Source organism: Lycium ferocissimum, chromosome 12, assembly GCF_029784015.1.
Source record: "Lycium ferocissimum isolate CSIRO_LF1 chromosome 12, AGI_CSIRO_Lferr_CH_V1, whole genome shotgun sequence".
In the NCBI taxonomy this organism is placed as follows: Eukaryota; Viridiplantae; Streptophyta; class Magnoliopsida; order Solanales; family Solanaceae; genus Lycium; species Lycium ferocissimum.
In genome coordinates, this window is record NC_081353.1 from 21100342 (window position 1) to 21119899 (window position 19558).

Sequence of the window (19558 nt, forward strand, 5' to 3'; positions counted from 1 at the left end):
GGGGTTCGCGACCTTACGTCACCCCGACAAAGCATGATTATCTATGAGTCTCTATTCGTGTATTTCTATAAGTATTCTATCATGAGTATATTATAATGAGCATATAATGAGCATGTTGTAATGAGCATATGATGATCTCACACCGCGCCTATACGGCGGGCGACTATATACCCATGGCCAAATGGCATGGGCAGCGCCACTAGTGGACGGCATGAGATGATACCCCGGACGCGGGAGGCCTGGACGCAGGCTAATGCTATTGCTAATGTTATTGATTATCACACCGCACCTATATGGTCGGGCAGCTTATACACTTATGCATATATGATGTGACGATGAGTATGAAAGTAAGCTAGCATGTATTACTTCCTTTATGATTCAGTCAGTTACAGATTGCTCCTCATTGATGCCTCCTTATTTTATTGACATTTTATTATTGTTTATACCTTACATACTCAGTACAATATTCGTGCGACGTCCTTTCTTCGGACGCATTTGTGTTCATGCTTACACGGGTAGACGAGAGCGATCCAGACTCATAGGAGCTAGCAGCTGATTAGAGAGCACTCCATTTTCCGGAGGTGCCACAGATTATTCTTTTGGTACATACATATATGTATATATTCATGATTGGGCATGGCGGGGTCCTATCCCGTCCATATGTCTAGTACTCTAGTAGAGGCTCATATATACGCATGTGCGGGTAGCATGGTCCCATATATATATATATATATATATATATATATATATATATATATATATATATATATATATTATTTTGATAGCCGAAGGGCTTATGTTTACAAAAAAAAAATGTTTCCAATGTTAATAGTTTTCCATGATTATGAGCATATAGAATGAATGGGAACAAATAAGTAGCAGCATGAGCGGTGTTCGGTGGTTAGCCTCGGATACCCGTCAGGGCCCGTAGTTCGGGTCGTGACATTAAATTTAAAGAAGAAAATTACAAGCTTACAGTGAGGAAGAATAATTTAGGTTGACATGCAAAATGAAGGCCGATGAAGAATTTGAGACACCAATATAAACAGACAATGATACTATCATAATAATTGAATGATATTTTTATAAATATAATCGACACAACATGGATAAAACTTTTTATTTGTATGCAAAATTAATCAATAAAATGGAAAATAAATGGAGCATGACTACTTGCTAGACATTTTCTTACCTCACATATTTAAAGTTACAAATATACACCTTTCACTTCATAAAATAAACACCTACTTTATTGTATATTTAAACTATACAAAACAATCTATATAGAAAAGAATTTAACATTGCTTTTTGTTACACCTCGAAAATTTAAACGTCGTTTGCATCGTAAGTAAAGTAACGTAACCCGGGGAGGTTATAGAACTCTTATATGGTCAAGCAAATCCTTTAAAAAGTGTTAATAAAGTGTCTAAAGGTTTCGGGATCAAGCGAATCGAAGGAATTAAGTTTGCTGAAATTTTGGGAAAACTTGGCAGAATTTCTGACAGAATTTTTTGTCCAACTGTAGAAAGGCATATTTCCTAGAATATGACGATTTATGGAATGCATAAACTATGTAAATTGAAGTTCAGAGAGCCTTCTTTCCATTGCAACTGACAGATCGCAAATCCGAAACGTACAGTGGAAGATATGTCTTGTACAAAATTATGCGATTTCTCAGTGCATTTCGACGGTTGCAAATCGACGGCCCGTCGAATAACGACGGTACCGTCGAACCTGCAGTCGAACTAAGGTGGTGGAACCGATCTTGGGGGTTATAAAAACCCCACTTCTCTCCTTCTCCACCATTCTACAACCTTCAACCACCCCTGCATACCTCCATATACTCCCTCCAAGACATTTTACTCACTTGGTTATTACTCCCTCCAAATTTATACGCTAATTAGCTCCGGAAGCTTGTGTCAACATCATAATGTTGTAGTTGTTGTTGGAAATAAATGGGGAAAGGCGGGATCACGAGTTCGAGGCTAACAAGGATCAAACCAAGCTTACTAAGGTAAGATCTTCCTTTATATCCATGAAATTAAGTCGATTCAAAGTTATATTCGCCAAATTATGACGTATATAGTCGGATTGAGTGAAAGACGGCACAACCCTATATTGAATGTTATTGATTAAGTAATATAGATATGGGATTTAGCTTGATAATGCATGCATTGAGTTGATAGGAGTTGTAATTTCGAGTATGACACGTATTAAGCCGGGTTGAACTAATGACGGGATAAACTTGTATTGGATGTTGTTGATTAAGTGATATGAATGTTGAATTGAATAATATGCTATAGATGTTGATTGGGATGTTGTTGTAACCTTGGAAACTTAGTAGAAACAGAGGAAATGCTGCCCAAATTTTCGTAACCCGAATCACTCTTCGATATGTAACTCATATACTTTGATATACAAACATGATAGGTTATGACTAAGGGCATATCTTTCAATATAGGCTCGGGAAAGAGCGAGCATCGGAATAAGGATTCGTTCAAGGTTACGGCTCAACAAGTAAGGTATGTAAGGTGTTTGTTTCCCCCTTTCTTTGGCACGAATCCAACTAGAATATGAACACGAGCGTTCCATAACAATTCACTCCATTCCTATGCTATGTATTTCAAATTTTAATGTCTTAATTATTTGATTGATTCTTGAAATATTATCATGTTTATCATCATTAAGTTATTTCTTTGGATTTGATACGAATTCCATAATTCATTCGAAGGTTACCGACCTTACGTCACTCCGAAAGGCTCAAAATCAGTTCATTGACTCCTCATGTTGAACTATGTTACTATATTGTGCCGTGCTATATTCGGCCGGGTAGGCATGTAGATGTGCACACCACTGCAGTGGACATGTTATGATGATACCCCAGACATGGGATGATGATGATATGATGATGACACGGTGATGATACTACTAATGTTTATATTTGCATATGATTTTTAAACTCATGCATTGCATATTGTACGCTCTCAGATAGCTCAGGTTACTTCTATCCTTTTATATATATGTCTTACTTATGTTATTGTTTCCTGCCTTACATACTCAGTACTTTTATCCGTACTGACGTCCCATCCTACGGGACGCATTTCGTCTTTGCAAGTCACGACGACAGTGGAGGACCTGCGGTATGATTATCAGCTTCAGCGGGTCATCAGCAAGTGCCATTGTACCGGGCTTGCTCTTTTGGTGTATGCTATGTTCACATGTTATGTATATGTATCTTTTGAGTATGAAGTATGTCATGCATATGTACTCCTAGAGGCTCATAGACAGTATGATGTATGTAGATGTCATGTACGGTCTCGTCGGCCTTCGTTTGATTTTGACGCTCTTGTGATAGCCTCGTCGGCTAGTGTGTACATATACATACATATGGTCTATGTATGGTCATGCATATGTTTTCCGTTGTATTAGGCCTTTTCTGCATGCAGGTGTCTTTCTATATTAACAGTGAACTCACATTTCAAGCTAGAATAGCTGGATTGAGATTAGGTCAGTACACACTAGGTGGTACTCGGTCGCTAGGGTCGAGTACCTGTCATGCCCCCCGTCGGGGTGTGACAAACTTGGTATCAGAGCAGGTCAGTCCTAGGGATGTGTATGAGCCGTGTCTAGTAGAGTCTTGTTTATGGGTATGAAGCGCGCCATATTTATAAACAAGATTGAGACAGACCCCTCAGAGATTATGACTTCTATTGAGGAGGATCGGTCTGAGGGCTCATGTGAGGCACCTGTCCGAGCAGCTTCGGTTACGACCTCCCCACAGATTTTAGTTTCACATTCGGGACTTGTTGAGTAGGATGTGAGGGGAGCTGAGTAGGGGTTAACACGTCCAGTTTCCCCTCAGGTTCAGCATTATGTTAGGGCCGCTACAGACATTAGCGTTATGGAGGTATCGGATAGTTCTCAGTCTTACGAGTCTGTTAACCAGGGATTGCCAGTATATGTTATGAGATATGTACAAGAGGAAGTGAATGATTAGGCCTAGAGGAAGAGAGTAGCTGGTGAAGATAGGAGGGTTCCACTTCGAAGTATATCTGATCGGAGCACTCATGTATAAGGCCGGGGCAAGCTGTTCACACGTATACTGCACCCCTCCATTGAAATTGCTTGTGTCTATATGTATGTATTTTTGGACCTAGAACGCTATTTATTACTTGACAGACGGAAAAAAATGAAAGTTTGAGGATTAACAGAAGTAAGAGGATATCTCGGGCTAGTTTCAAGTATGATTATAAGATAAAGTGCTAACGGATAAATTGGATTGCAATCAAGTCGAATAAGTATAAAGGAACAAGGGGACTTGGAGAAAAGAAAAGTTGAGGTGCGATAATGACGAAGAATTATAGATTGAAATGAGTTAGGTTGACAAGTAGACTATGCAAGCATAGGAGTCCCGTCTACATTACCCGGGATAACTTTGTAAACTGAATTTGGCTGAGAACGAGTTACACGATAGATAGAGAAGTGAGTCGTTAAATGTGATAAGTGCCGCGGGGGAATGATCGTCTCCGAAAGAAGGGAAAAGGATGTTAGTGCCAGAAAGTAAGTTGAAACAGAACTAACATCGAAATATGGATATAAGGGATTCATCATGGTTAGATGACTACTTAAGGATAAAAAGTCAAACGATTAGACATGGGAAAAGGATATTGATAAGCGACGAAAAGAAAGTTCTTGTAAATTAATCACGACGAACAATATAATGAGCTTACATCGTGATGCCAAATGATATTAAGCATGGCTAAATAAAATATGTATGCATGTTTAGGTCTCGCTAAACACCTGAGGGATGTCAGAGCCGCCCTAGTATGAAATATGTATCCCAATGAGTAAGTGGCTCTTGGAAGAGAGGGATTGAAAGTAACAAAATGGCTCGAGAAAAACAAGAAGGGAGCTGAAAGGTAGCAGTTACAAGAGAGGATAATGGGCAATGTACGTCTAGCGAACTGGATTTCACCCCGATAGACCACAAGGAAGTTAGGACAGCGCTAAAAAGGTCAGGAAACCATAAAGCGGAGAGGAAAATGATGCATGGGTGAGAACGACAGAACCACGATAAAGGAGAATGGAAGAGAAACAACAGTTGGGCATTTATGTACTTGAGGGGCTAAGGCCATAAAGGTAAGGATATTTTAGCACTAATAAACAAGGTAAAGGAACCCAAAGTCGGTAGTAGACACTACTAAAAACCTGGCAAAAACCGACGGACCGCGTCGGTTTTTTCAATGAAACCGACGGGAAACCGACCCTTTACGGTCCGTCGGTTTACATAGCCTCGCTTTTTGAAAGGTCTGTCGATTTTTTGGGACGGACTGCGTCGCTTACGTGGTCCGGCGGTTTTTATCTAATAATTTTAAAAAAAATTAAAAAATCGACGGACTGAGTCGGTTTTTTTAATTTCTGATTTTTTATCTTAAATAAAAACAATATAAATTTTATGAAAAAATCAACGCACTGCGTCGGTTTTTTATTTAAATTTTTTTTATTTTAAATAAAAAAACTGACTCAGTGCGTCAGTTTTCTCGAAAATTTTAAGAATTAATTTCTAAGCCGAAAAACGGAGTGAGTCGATTTTCTAGAAAATTTCCAAATTAATTTCCGGAAAGACGGAAGCGCGTCGGTTTTCTGAAAATTTTCATGCAATTCTTTGCATTTCTGCGATCTACTGCTAAAAACCGGTACAAAACCAGTACAAAAAAAACTGCTCAAAACTAGCATTAAAATGCTCCAAATCAATTCTAAAAGGGCTACAACACATAAAATCACCCTAAGTAATAATAAAACATATCAAACACTATCTAAACACATCAAATACGATCTAAATAGACCTTCAAAGTTTAAAAATATTTAAATGTCCAACCAAAAGTACCATTAACTAGTTTTAACATAAGTCCATAAAGCATGAGTCCATTATTAAATCCAAACTACTACAACTAATCATCCGGTGTCCAGGCTACGTAATCACCATCATCATCATCTTACGGGTCGGAGGGTGGGGGGGGGGGGGGGGGGGGGGACATACCAAATTGTCCACGTACAGTGTGGCTTTTAACTTGTGCCATGAGCGATTCAAGTTTCGCTTTCATGGAGTTACTTTCCTCAACTCTTTTGCCTCGGTCTCGAATTAATTTCCTATTAAGTTCAGCAATTTAACAACGCCATAGGCTGAGCACAGACACCACCGTGACTCCCTCGGCTTGTCGAAGACCATTCACCTCGCATGATCACGACCAGAAGAGACGACTTAAGTTGTTCCTTGGGCCTAGGCCGTACGCTCTACCCTTTTGTACTCCCCTAACTGCTCTAGACCAAAAATCTATCTCTAATTCCGGTGGAGGACGGCTCGGCTACTCAGGCTGAGTTTGGTTGTACTGGTTCACATCATCCATAAATTGCGTCTGTCTATTAAAAAATGAAACTTAGTATATAACGAATATATCATAATTAAACTTATATTTAATTACTTAAATAATAAAATTATCACTTACATATGAATTACGGAGCCTTTGTCCTCAACCCGTACGGTCGGATCAGACTCCTATTTTTTTTTTTTTTTTTTGTGGGTCTTTAGGAATGGCGATTAGTCGGCATACGCTCCGTGCTTTTTACTGCCAAAAAAAAAAAATTAAAATTAAACTAATAACTCGGTATTGATATATTGATTGTAGGTAACTTTAAAAGTATAAAATTACTTACCATTGTACTAGCCACGTACTTTTGATTTCTTGCACCCGATGTGCAAAGAGCACACGGGATGCACGGGGCGGCCTTTACTTTTGCTCAGACTTGGCGATAAACTCAGGAGTTCGCCAATATGCCTTAAGTTTCTCCCACTGTTTGGCATTTAGCCATTGGGGCATCCTTATATACCTTCTAGCCCTCGTAAACCAATCAGACAACCTTGCACTCCCCTTCCTCTCAAACTTATCTCTGTGATTGGTTTCCATATTCTTTCCGGTAGGCGGCTAAATGCAATAGGAATCAAAGTTTCCATGAAAACATGGCAATCATGACTTTTCATACCAATCAATTTTCCTTCATTCATATCAAAGCACGCTTGTCAAAATTAGACGCATACCCCTCTCGGCATCCATAAAAATTCTTAACCCACTGACAAATCTCTCATTTCTCCTCCAAAGTGAATGAAAAACTAGCCTTGGGCTTGAACACTTTATTATTCGCTAACTCTTGCAAGTTCAATTCAGGGCGCCTACAATATTCCTTTAAGTCCAATCTAGCTTTTGGGTTATCTTTTGTCTTGCCTTTAACATCCATAATGGTGTTGAACAAATTATCAATTTAATTTTTTTCAATATGCATCACATCAAGATTATGCCGTAGAAGATTATCCTTCCAATACAGTAACTCCCAGAATATGCTCTGTTTAGTCCAATTATGTTCAACACCATAACCAGGTAACTCCCATCAGTCTCTCCATGATCAATCCAAACATAATATTTCTGCTTAAACCCACGACTATATAAATGAACCCTAACCGCTTCCGGTTTCAAATACTTCATACACCGGCAATGAGAACAAGGACACCTAATTACCCCTTCATTTTGAAAAGGGTGAGGTGACATTGCATGTGTGATAAACCCATCAACACCTTCAATAAATTCATCATGTACACCGACACAATTACTATTATTCATATTATACATCCACCTACGATCCATCTACAAAAGTATACCCACAAATTATTGAGGTTATAGAAATATATTATAACTTAAGAATCTAACTTAAAATATAACTTACGAAAACACAATCCCAACTACTTCTAACTTTGAATTCTCAATAACAATTCTAACTTTAATAATTTATGGAGTCTAACTTTAACATAAATTGGAAAAGTACAATCCCAACCAATTCTAACTAAGCTAACACAAATACATTGACAGTGAACATAAAAAATAGTGCAATCGCAGGCAAATATTTATATATATATATATATATATATATATATGAAAAGTAAACTAGACAAATAAAGTTTACATTTTTTCACAAATTGAATATCAATAATTTACGAAAGCACAATACCTACCAATTCTAACTTTGAATTCTCAATAACAATTCTAACTTCAATAACTTATGGATTCTAACTTTAATATAACTTTGAAAAGCACAATCCCAACCAATTCTAACTTTGAATTCTCAATAACAATTCTAACTTTAATAACTTATGGATTCTAACTTTAATTCTAAAAATTGAAAAGTAAATCTAGTCAAATAAAGTCTACATTTTAGTTTGAGGTTATAGAAATATTATAACTTAATAATTCTAACACAACTTAATAATTCTAACTTTAAAAAGCACAATCCCAACCAATTCTACAAATTGAAAAGTAAATCTAGTGAAATAAAGTCTACATTTTAGTTTTGAAGTTATAGAAATACTATAACTTAGCAATTCTAACTCAATCTCAACCAATTCTAATTTGGAATGATCAATAACAATTCTAATAACTTATGGATTATAACAAAAAGCACAATCCAACAAAAAAAAAAAAAAAAACTAGTCAAATAATTAAAGTATACATTTTTGCACATATTCAACATCAATAATATTACAAACAATGATAACTAAGCTAACACAAATACATTTACAAAGAACATAAAATATAGCACAATCTCAAGCAAAAAAAAAAAAAAAAAAAAAGACAAGTAAACTAGTCAAATAAAGTTTATATTTTTTCACAAATTCAACATTAATAACATTGCAAATGATGTTTAACAAAGCTAAATAGACTAACATTAGGCCTAAAATCTACAAATAAAACTAAAATTGAAAGAATTTTAAAAGCCCTAATTTAAAAGAAACTAACCTCAATTTATTAAGTTAAAAACGGGTTTGGGGTAGGTGGGGGCGGGTTGCGCAAGCGGCGGCGGGGTTGGGCAGAGGGGAGGGGGCGGCGTGTAGGGTTTTAGGGAATGGGGAGTTTTGTTTGGGAAGAGGAGAGGAAATGGGAAATGAACCCGTCTGCCCATTTTGTTAAAAAAAAGCCGACGGACAACTGTCCGTCGGTTTTTTCCGCCTGTTGACCAAATTTAGACCAAAAAAATAAAAATCAAAAACAAAAACCGACCCTGTCCGTCGGTTTCTTAAAAAAAAATGTTTATTATTTTTTTTAAAAACAAAATGAATTGAAAATTATTTAAAAATAATTTTTTTTTTTTTAATAAAACCGACGTGGGATGTCGATTTTTTTTGGTAGAAATATATTTTCAAAATTCTGCCAAAAAAACCGACGTCGTCCGTCGGTTTTCTAATTAAAATAATTTTAAAAAATTAGAAATGCAAAAAACCGACGCATTGAGTCGGTTTTCCGTCGATTTTTTGCAGTTTTTTAGTAGTGAGACTAATAAAGACGTAGCTATGAACGAGGAGTTGTGCACGTGTTGAAGGAAAGGTAACCCATGACGGATGACTTTAAGATTGATACCACAAGACATACCATGCGGTCAAATCACGACGAGAGGAGGTTAAATGAACTATTCCGAAAACAACAAAACGAGCCTTGAGAAGGTGAAATTTTAATTTTATTATTGTAAGAGGTATGAGCCGGAATGTAGAAAGCTGAAACAACATGGAGATTCCATGACATAGATCCTAAGTACATAGGTAATAAACTCAATTGGTAGGAATGGTAGTGAGATAATAAGCTAGCCCTCCTACATAAGGAATGACGTGAGAAAGAAGCCTAGTAAAGTAAACCACCATAAAGGAAGGGGAAACATCGACACAAACACGTGTAAACGAGGTGAGATTCAGAACAAGTCAGGGGATTACATGGTCTTAAATAAAGGGAAGCAGGTAGACCCGAATCGTGAGGCAAGCTGTGTACCAGATCTAGAGGACATTGCAATAGTAATTAATGCCTGTAATTCTGTGTCAAACAAGAGATATCACGCAGATGATGCATAGCGTGTGGAAACACAAAATGAGACTGTACAATGACGGAGACGTTATCTGTAATTGAGTAAGGCGGAATAAAGTTTTGAGGTTAGTGCAACATAACAAAGGGATACAGTGACAGGAAGCCATAGGTCCAGACTCGAAGGGACGAACACTGAAGATGATTATAAAGGAAAAATATGTGAAGAAAACTCATAAGAAAGAGACGTCCTATAAGACCCTAAGTCGGCGACAAGACGATATTGGCGGGGAACCTAGATGCAGACGAAGGGACGAGAAAATGAAGTAATACTGAAGGGCAAGGAGAAGCAGCTACAAAAAGTAGTAAACAACTTAATTGCCTCTAAGGCTCATGACATGTTCGTAGCATTGGTGGCCAGGGAAGCTTCTCAACTGATAGCCAAGTAGAGGTATTAGCCGCTAACATCATGCTTTGACCCTGATCCTATGAACAATATTTTCTTTTCCACTACACTAAGAATAGAATGAGAAGAAAAAGAAAATTTTCGAGAATAGAATACTCACAGAGAGCTTGGTGGGAACAGCTAGCTATGATTAAAGGTAAGCTAATGGCAAAAGATAAGGATGACATTCGGAGTATGAGGGTCTATCCTTGCTAGTCCGGGAAAGTGGAACAATAGCCGATGTATGGACAAAAGCGCGTTGAGCTATGAAGGTCTAAACCACGAGGATAAGGCAGATAACCACGAATAGGGACTGATGTCTAAGGATAGCCAATACATAACTAGTTGTACACATGTATTATTGAAGGTTAGTTTCTATTAATTCTACCCCCAGGACAAATGTCCTTAAGGGGGTAAGGATATTATACCTCGCACCAGATATTACATTTCTCAGCATTCGCATGATTAATCCATTTCAAGTCAGTTGGAGTAAGTTTGAGAAAAAGATCTTTCCTTGAGGTTATAAGTAAAGCTGATCCAGGAGCGACTGAAGATAGCTCAAAGTTGTCAGAAATTCTATTCAGACATACGACAATGAGACCTAAAATTTCAGTTTGGTGATGGGATATTCTTGAAAGTATCGTCTATGAAGGATGATATGAGATTTGGTAAGAAGGAAAAACTCAGTCCGAGATTTATTGGCCCTTATAAGATCCTTGGAAAGGTCGGTCAAGTAGCTTACGAATTGGGACTTTCGTAAGAATTAAAAGCAATTCATCCCATCTTTTATATGTCTATGTTAAGGAAATGCATTGGGAATGCTCCAAGGATTATACCATTAAATGATATGCAAGTCACAGATAGCTTAACTTATGGAGAAGAGCCAATTTCCATCCTCGACAAGCAAGTACATAGACTAAGAACTAAAGATATAGCTTCCATAAAGGTGCTGTGGAAAAAGCAAGGGTAGGGAAGAGATGTCATGGAAAGCCGAAGAGGAAATAAAGTCCAAATACCCTCACTTGTTCCCTGCTAAAGGTATCTATTTGCCGAACGTCCCTCAATTTCCTCAATAAATTCAACTCATACGTGTATGCCTAGACCAAATGTGACTCTTATTCCATTAATGAGACATCAATTGTTACGCCTTTTGTTTTCGTCGCAAGAAAGTCCTTGGCTTATGGGTAGTTCATGCCCTTAGTATGGAGATTCGTACCCCGAGTTTTTGAAATATTAAGTGCCTTACCTCGTGTGTACCAAAGTATAAGTATGCGTTCTTTGCAATACGATAGGATTGCAAGCTAAACAAATCAAATCGACGCGAACCGGAGCAGCTCAGGATTCAGGCATCAGTGCACATTGACGGTGCAAAGGGACTGGCTGTCCACATATCAACGAGCCATCCTTTCACACCGCCAACTTGCAATGGACTCTGAATCTGGGGGTAGAATATTGATGGTGGTCGACGGACTGTCGACATATTGACGGGTCGTCGACCCGCACCGCTGGAACCTTTTTGTCCACTTATATATGAATGCCCCTCATGATTTTATTCCTCATTTTCTCATTCCCAAACCAGAGCAAGCCCTAAAATATTTCCCCTCAACAGTTTCCATCATATTGGAGGAATTCTAGCAAGATTCGAGCCCCGTGAACCCGAGGTAGTGAAGAAAAAGGTTGTTCCTAGGGTTTCATTGAAGTTGATGAGGTTGGAAGTTTGAGTTGAAGTGAGTCTTGGTATTTTAGTCCCTTCAAGGTATGTATATGATTCCTACCTTTGTGTTTAAGTTAAGTAGCAAGAGTTTTGGTCGTTTTAAGTGAAAGAAATATAGTTAAGGAAGTGGTAAGTTAAATAAAGGTAAAGTTAGGGTTAAGGAAATTTGTTTGAGGGATGATTTGGGATAGATTTGATTATATTTTGGTATGTAAGTGTTGGTATTGTTGTTAGTGGTATTATTGTTGATGTTGGATTGAATTGGAAGTTGAAGGATTGTTGAGTTTACAAGGGAGATGTTGTCCGTAATTCGTTAAGCTCTTTTCGTACTTAAATTGATTAGTAAGTGAGGTAAATGGTCTAATGGTGGCATATGTGACCTTGATTGTAGACTTACGAGTTCGTGAAGTAGACGTTGGTCGACTAGATACGCTTCAAGATATGTTAAAGCTGTCCTTTATTTCATTTTGGCATGATTTTATGATATGAGCGAACAAACGTGTAAACGAGCTTCCATATTACTCTACTCTTAGAAGCACTAGGAGTACTTCCGTCTTTGATGTTCCTGTACCCCTCTTATGATTACTCCTTCTGTTCATGGGTCTTGAGATTACTTATATTGATGATGTTAGCCAAAAATATGTCTATCGGAGGTAGTACGACCTTATGTCACTCTGAGAGTTCTATGTTCTCATTTTATTTATGCATTGCATTCATTTATATATATGCATATTGACCCGTGACCAAAAGGTTTATATGCGTATATTATATGTATATAGGGTATGAGGGAAAGGGATAGGCGTTATATACGCATTACCACCTGATCAGCTGGTGCACAAAGGATGATGATGATGATATATGGATCGGGTCGTACGTTCCTCGACACTAGCATACGATATATGGATCGGGCCATACGTTCCTCGACACGAACATATGGTATATGAATCGGGCTATACGTTTCACAACACTAACAGTTATATTATGACCTATGCATATCATACGCCCTCAGAGGCATTTTCAATTATACAGAGTTATGCCGATATTCCCAGATGTTAGTCACAGATGCATTCAGATGTTAAGATTAGTTTTCATATTTCAGATGCCTCTCATAATTCTTACGTACTTGATGTTCTTATGCCGTACATACTCGGTACATTATCCGTACTAACTCCCCTATTGTTCGGGGGGGCTGCGTTCATGCCACAGGTTCAGGTAGACAGATAGGCGGTCCAGCTCAGTAGGACTTCCACTCAGCATTAGTCGGTGCGCTCCACTTGATCCGGAGCTGCAGTCTATTTTGGTATGCCATTTTGAGATGTATATGCATATATGGGTATGGCGGGGCCCTGTCCCATCCTTTCTACAGCTTTCTATTCCATTAGAGGTTTGTAGACAGTTGTACATAGTTGGTACATGGTGTAGCCTTGTCGGCTCTCATTTTTTTATTGTACAGCATATGTGGCGTATATATATATATATATATACACACACACATACACACATGTATATGCATATATGGGTATGGCGGGGCCATATCCCGTCCTTGCTACAGCTTTTTATTCCATTAGAGGTTTGTAGATAGTTGTACATAGTAGACACATGATGTAGCCTTGTCGGTTCTCATTCTTTTGTTGTACAGTATATGTGGCAGCCTAGTCGGCTTGTATTGTTATTTTCGATATATATATATATATATATATATATATATATATATATATATATATATATATATATATACGCCGATAGTTGATGGATCTTGATGCATATCTCATGGTATTGTTCTTGTATCAGTCAGTATAATTCAGTTATAAGTCGTGTATGGGCCATCCTATCCTTCAGTGACCTCTAGGTATGAGTATAGGGGTGCTTGGTCAATAGAGGTCAGGCACTCGTCACAGCTCATCGGGTTGGGTCGTGACATCGATATGATTAGATGGCAGTTGTATTTTCCCCGAGGTAAGAAGTGGAAAGGATATATATGTGTTTAAATATGATCCTTGACTGTAAATGTGCCAATGATTTATGAGCAGAAAGAGGTGAAATAGGAATCTCGGAAACGGAAAGAGTATCAGTTATAAGGATGATGATGCCCAAAGTCTAAAAGGGATATGATATGGAACGCAAAATTTCGCCAAGGATAGTTATTGTTTGAATGTCTGAAAAGGGATATGATTAGTTAGAAAAGGTAAAAGAGCGATGTATGTCGCTCAATGAGATAGATATTGACGAGGGCCTCCTGATTGTATAGAGAATATTGGCAAGGGTGTTATACAGAGATATGAGATTCAGGTGTCCGCATTTGTTATTACTTCCAGAGCAAGTTCTGCCAAAATTTCCATAAAATCTCTGAGAGTTTAACATTCGAGAACAAATGTTTTTAAGGGGGGGAAGAATGTTACACCTCAAATATTTTCTTGTCGTTTTCATCGTAAGTAAAGTAACATAAGCCGGGGAGGTCATGGAACCCTTATAAGGTTAAGTAAGAGCTTTAACAAGTGCTAAGTAAGTGTCTAAAGGTTCCGGGATCAAGCGAATCAAATGATTTAAGTTTATTGAAATTTTGGGAAAACTTGGCAGAATTCCGGACAGAAATTTTGGTCCAACTTTAGAGAGGCATATCTCTTAGAATATGAGGAGTTATGGAACGCATAACCTATGTAAATTGAAGTTCAGAGAGTCTTTTCCAAAGCAACTGACAGATCGCAAATCCGAGACGTACAGTGGAAGATATGCTTGTACAAAATTGTACGATTTCTCTGTGCAATTCGACGGTTGCAGATCGATGGCCCGTCAAATAATGATGGTACCGTCGAACCTGCTGTCGAACTGAGGCGGTGGAACCGACCTTGGGGGTTATAAAAACCCCACTCCACTCCTTCTCCACCATTCTACAACCTTCCACCACCCGTGCATACCTCCATATACTCCCTCCAAGACATTTTACTCACTTGGTTATTACTCCCTCCAAATTTATACGCTAATTAGCTCGGGAAGCTTGTGGCAACATCATAATGTTGTAGTTGTTGTTGGAACTGAACGGGGGAAGGCGGGATCACGAGTTCAATGCTAACAAGGATCAACCCAAGCTTAGTAAGGTAATATTTTCCTTTATATCCATGGAATTAAGTTGATTCAAAGTTAAATTCGCTAAATTATGATGTATATAGTCGGATTGAGTAAAAGACGGCACAACCCTATATTAAATGTTATTGATTGAGTAATATAGATATGGGATTGAGATTGATAATGCATGTATTGAGTTGATTGGAGTTGTAATTTCGAGTATGACACGTATTAAGCCAGGTTGAACTAAGGACGGGATAAACTTGTATTGGATGTTGTTGATTAAGTGATATGAATGTTGAATTGAATAATATGCTATGGATGTTGGTTGCGATGTTGTTGTAACCTTGGAAACATAGTAGAATCAGAGGAAATGCTGCCTAAATTTCTATAACCCGAATCACTCTTCGATATGTAACTCATATACTTTGATATACAAACATGATAGGTTATGACTAAGGGCATATCTTTAAATATAGGCTCGGGGAAAGAGCGATCATCAGAATAAGGATTCGATCAAGGTGACGGCTCGACAAGTAAGGTATGTAAGGTGTCTGTTTCCCTCTTTCTTTGACACGAATCCAACTAGAATATGAACACGAGCGTTCCATAACAATTCGCTCCATTCCTATGCTATGTATTTCAAATTTTAATGTCATTATTTGATTGATTTTTGAAATATTATCATGTTTATCATCATTAAGTTAGTTCTTTGGATTCGATACGAATTTCATAATTCATTCGGGGATTACCGACCTTGCGTCACTCGGAAAAGCCCGATGTCAGTCATTGACTCCTCATGCATTATATATATATATATATATATATATATATATATATATATATATATATATATATGTATGTATGTATGTATGTATTGCACTATTTTACTATACCGCGCCATGCTATAATCGGCTGGGCAGGAACGTAGATGTGCACACCACTGTAGTGGGCATGTTATGATAATACCCCGGACGCGGGATGCCCCGGACGTGGGATGCCCCGGACGCGGGATGATGATGATATGATAATGAAACGATGATGATATTACTGTATGTATCTACTTACATATGATTTTTAAACTCATGCATTGCATATTGTACGCTCTCAGATGGCTCAGGTTACTTCTATCCTTTTATATCTATGTATTACTTATGTTATTGTTTCCTGCCTTACAAACTCAGTACTTTTATCCGTACTGACGTCACATCCTACGGGACGCTGTATTTCGTGCTGCAGGTCCTGACAGACAGAGTGGAGGACCTCTTCAGTAGGACTATCAGCTTCAGCGGGTCATCAGCAAGTGCCATTGTACCGGGCTTGCTCTTTTGGTATATGCTATGTTTACATGTTATGTATATGTATCTTTTGGGTACAAAGTATGTCATGTATATGTACTCCTAGAGGCTCATAGACAGTATGATGGATGTAGATGTCATGTACGGCCTCGTCGACCTTCGTTTGATTATGACGCTCTTGTGGTAGCCTCGTCGGCTAGCATATATATTTATATATGTATGTATATGTATGGTCATGCATATGTCTTCCGTTGTATTGGACCTTTTCTGTGTGCAGGTGTCTTTCTATGTTAACAATGAGCTCACATTTCAAGCTAGAATAGCCGGATTGAGATTATGTCAGTACACACTAGGTGGTACTCGGTCACTAGGGTCGGGTACCCGTCATGCCCCCCGTCGGGGTGTGACACTTTTAGCACTGCAAAATTCAATAGAACATTTATTTTCCATTATATTTTTATAATACCTTTTTTGTATTATTGCACCTATTTTTGGAACCTCTCAGTAATAGTTGAGTAACGTAACATGAAATTTTCATGCTATTCAAAATATAATTTAAAAAAAAAAAAAAAAAAAAAGGAAAAGGAAAAGGACAGAATGAATAGGAAAAAGTAAAAAAAATCAACAACGAAGAAGACATACCTCTAAACAATTATTAAAGCAATACCTTTTATGCGCCTAATTGTCAAAATACCGTGTGAGATTCAGTTTACCTTCAAGGTGCTTACTAAATATAAATTTGGATTAGTTTTCTAGAGTATGTATCTCTAAATTAAAGATGAAAAAAGAAGAAGAAATTAAGGAAGCACAAAAGCAGAAGGTGAAAAGATATTACAATTACTTAAAAAAAATGAAAATTCAAAAAGATGAAGATTTGAATGTAAAAACTCAATTACAATTACATACTTGAAGAATCTGCTATAACTATGATAATTTGTATATTTCCGAATAAAAAGAAGAAGATGAATAATTAAGAAAAAACTAAGAGATTGGAGACAACCGAATTAGTTAGGATTCTTAATGGTACAAATCCACATAGAAATATTAGCCATTTCTTGTTTTTCTGCTATCTAAATCACTCCTTACATTGAGATTTTGAATTGCAAAACAACTATGAACTCATGTTTATGACAACAATTTCTCTATGGGCTCACATTTAATAGTATCCATTCCATCCGTTCACTTTTACTTGTCTAGTATTTTAAAAATAGATTTTCACTTTTACTTGTCACTTTTAGCATATTAAGAGAAGATAATCTTTTTTTTTTCTGTTTTACCCATAGTATTAAATACTCACTTCAATCATTTTTTCAAATCCAATGAAAATAAGCAACAATTAGTATGAGTACATTGGTAAATTATGGACTTCATTTATTATTTCTTAAGGAGTGTCTAAAGTTAAAAGTGGACAAGTAAAAGTGAACGGAGGAAGTAATATATTAACTCACTTGAATAGCATTAACTTTTACACTCTTTAAAAGTTACTGTTACACTTCTAAAAAGCACGCAGAATTTTTTTTTATCAAAATTATCAAATAAAGGACAAACCAAAAGTTGCTTTGGACCGTTTTCAGGAAGGCAAAGGGATTCTCCCACGGTCCATTTTACTTTTTCTTTTTGTGGTTATCATAAAATAACTACTAGCAATAACTTACCATTTAACAAAGATGAATGTGCCATAAATGATGGATGATAGAACAATTCTTTGCATTCATCTGGTTTAATAATAATAATTAGATATTTTATTACATTTTGATTTAGTGCAGCGGTAAAATTGTAATCCAACTTTGGAAGTAGGAGCTTCCCACTTTTAGTATAATACTAGCTTCAGAGTAGGAGCGTTGCACGTGACCAAAGCGCGTACCTCATTTGACAACAAATACAAAAAAGAAATTAGACTTAATTAGCTACGAACTTCGTCGTTAATCTATTACTAAATTGCTCGTAGCTAGCATTTTTATTTGGTAATGTTAACTTGATTGAATAGAATGAAATGCAATAAAACTGTACAAACTCATAGAGTATTCGAAGAGAGAGAGAGAGAGAGAAAATGTACAGATCTTTTATTGAGAGAAAAATGAATTTTCCGTTCTATTAGAAAATATCTAACCCTATATATATTTACACTTAAGCTGAATTGTAAAATACAAGTAAAAATAGTGTGGGCCGGGTCATGTTATATCAGTGGGCTGGGCCGCAGTCTTGCTAAGGTTAACACCCCCCCTCAAGCTGGAGGGGGATATCACTCCAAGCTTGGACATAATGTGATGATGAGGTTGCCCAGGAAGAGCCTTGGTGAAAACATCAGCCAACTGATCTGCACTGGGAACAAAATGTAAGGACACCAAACCAGAATTAAGACAGTCACGAACATAATGGCAATCGATCTCAATATGCTTCGTGCGTTCATGAAATACGGGGTTTTTAGCAATGTGCAATGCGGCCTGGCTATCGCAATACAGGGGAACAGGACTGGATATGACTAATCCAAGATCACCCAAAAGTCGAATAAGCCAGGAAACCTCAGCAACAGCCTTACGCAATGCCCTATATTCGGCTTCAGCTGAAGACAGAGAAATAGTTGGCTGTTTCTTGCTTTTCCAAGAAACAAGACTGCCACCAAGAGACACAAAATATCCAGTAACAGACTTGCGAGATATGGCACACGAGGCCCAGTCAGAGTCAGAATAGGCAATAAGAGACATATCTGAAGAGCAGGTCAGCAAAATACCCTGAGTTGGATCATTTAACAGGTACCTAAGTACATGCAAAGCAGCCAGCATGTGAGGTACTAGAGGTTTACAAGAAACTGACTTAAATGCTGAACTGAGAAGGCAATGTCGGGCCGAGTGTGTTGTAGAAAATTTAATTTGCCAATGAGTCTCCTGTAAGCACTGGGATCAGTGGCAGGAGCATCCATATCCAAGGTGAGCTTAAGAGATGGATCAAGGGGTGTAATGACAGGAGTGAAGTGGTGACAGTCAAACTCATTGAGAAGATCAGCAGTATACTTTTGTTGACTCACCAGATAACCTTGGGGATGCTTGGACACTTCAAGGCCCAAAAAATAATGAACAGTCCCCAGATCCTTAATTTTAAACTGTTGATCCAGAAACTGCTTAACAGAGTCCAATTCAGAGATATT